General features: G+C 50.7%; 1 pseudogene; it reads left to right on the top strand.

Annotated features, from left to right (window-relative positions):
• Window positions 1–341: 341 nt before the first annotated feature.
• On the top strand, window positions 342–1,032 carry LOC136385835 (heat shock protein beta-1 pseudogene; annotated as a pseudogene).
• The last annotated feature ends 1,131 nt before the right edge of the window (window positions 1,033–2,163 follow it).

The following is a 2,163-nucleotide window of genomic DNA, read 5'->3' as shown; positions in this document are numbered from 1 at the left end:
ACCCGAATGGAGTGATGGAGGAGGTGCTCCATGAGGACTGGGGATGGAGAAAGGGAGGACGTGTTTCCCGGGACCTGGAAGGAGGGACAGAGGAGGTGGTCTGTGAGGACCCCAGGTGGAGAAAGGAAGGAGGTGTTCCCAGGTAGCCGGATGGACGGGGCGACGGAGTAGAGGAGCTCCGTTAGGACCCCCACGGGAAGGAGGAGATGCTCAATGGGGACCCTGGCCGGGTGGAGGAGGTGCTCTGTGGGGCACTGGAAAACAGTATTAATCTTTCCCTTAAAAACAATGTATATATTCTCCAGAGCTAGCTCCAGTCGAAGGCGAACTACGAATCCAGCATGACCGAGCGCTGCGTACCCTTCTTGCTCCTGCGGAGCCCTAGCTGGGACCCTTTCCGTGACTGGTCCTCGAACCACAGCCGCCTCTTCGAGCAGACCTTCGGGATGCCGCGGCTGCCTGAGGAATGGTCGCAGTTCTTCGGCCACACCTGCTGGCCGGGCTACGTGCGCCCCCTGGTCACGCGCCGTGGAGGGTCCCCAGGCGGGAGTCGCGCCCGCCTACAGCCGTGCGCTCAGCCGACAACTCAGCAGCGGCGTCTCGGAGATCCGGCAGACCGCCAACCGCTGGCGCGTGTCTTTGGATGTCAACCACTTTGCCCCCGAGGAACTGACGGTCAAGACCAAGGACAGCGTGGTGGAGATCACTGGAAGCACGAAGAGAGACAGGATGAGCACGGCTACATCTCCCGGTGCTTCACTCGAAAATACACGAAAATACACGCTTCCCCCTGATGTGAACCCCATCCTGGTATCCTCCTCCCTGTTCCCTGAGGGCACGCTCACCGTGGAGGCTGCCCAAACCAGCCAGCCAGTCAGCAGAGATCACCATCCCTGTCACCTTCGAGGCTCGTGCCCAGATTGGGGGCTCAGAAGCTGGGAAATCCGAACAGCCTGCAGCCAAATAAAGGCTTAGCCCTGCTTGGAAGCCCCCATTAGCAAGCACTGACCATCCCCACCTGTCAGCCTTTTGCTCTTTTGATACGTTTATGTTCTCGTTTTCCTCAAAGTTCAAAGCAACTGCATGCCTCAAAAAATAAAAACAAAAAAAACAATGTGGTATAGGGGTGGGCTGAGGTAGATCATCTGGGTGTGGTGAATATGGGTGCATGTGCATAGTAAACATATTTTTTACAATTTTGGTCTAGAATTTATAATAGTTGCGTCTTGGGAAGAAATGAATGGAGCCTGACCAGGCAGTGGCGCAGTGGATAGAGCGTTGGACTGGGATGCAGAGTACCCAGGTTCGAGACCCTGAGGTCGCCAGCTTGAGCGTGGGCTCATCTGGTTTGAGCAAAGCTCACCAGCTTGGACCCAAGGTCGCTGGCTCAAGCAAGGGGTTACCCGGTCTGCTGAAGGCTCATGGTCAAGGCACATATGAGAAAGCAATCAATGAACAACTAAAGTGCCCCAATGAAAAACTGATGATTGATGCTTCTCATCTCTCCGTTCCTGTCTGTCTGTCCCTATCTATCCCTCTCTCTGACTCTCGCTCTGTCTCTGAAAAAAAAAAAAAAAAGAAATGAATGGAGTGGGACTGGACAAGGATTAAAATAAACGGGGGTCTTCAGCTTTACCAGATATACCTTAGTTCATTCAGTTATATAAGTGTGTGTTGACTTGGAGTAGCAAGCCGGGGGCCCTGGCACCCAACGTGGCAGAGTACCCCTTTGACAAGCTCACCCTGGGTAACAGTGAGAAAAGGAAATGAGCCTTGGGCTGGCTTCCCCATAGACAGAGGGTTGATAAACTAAAATAGTAGCACTGACATTTTGCAAATCCAAGACCTTTTATTTACATTATTTACATACTGCTCATAAAAATTAGGGATTAGAGGATCAGGGAACGTGCAGATACTCCAGTACCTTCAGCCTTTTGTCTAGTGCATTTTTACCAATGAAATAAAAGTTGGTTTTGCATCTCATTTGCATAATTGAACAACTTTCTTTGACTTGTTTGCTTTTCTGTTCTTGTTTAATAAAATCAAATGCTTCTTTTTTTTATCACTTCATATTCATTTTGAAATGTCTCCTAATTTTTTTTTTTTTTTTTGCATTTTTCTGAAGCTGGAAACGGGGAGAGACAGACAGACTCCCGCATGTGC

Source organism: Saccopteryx leptura, chromosome X (genome assembly GCF_036850995.1).
Source record: "Saccopteryx leptura isolate mSacLep1 chromosome X, mSacLep1_pri_phased_curated, whole genome shotgun sequence".
In the NCBI taxonomy this organism is placed as follows: Eukaryota; Metazoa; Chordata; class Mammalia; order Chiroptera; family Emballonuridae; genus Saccopteryx; species Saccopteryx leptura.
The sequence above is the reverse complement of the archived record's forward strand: the minus strand, read 5'-3'. Positions and strand labels throughout refer to the sequence as shown.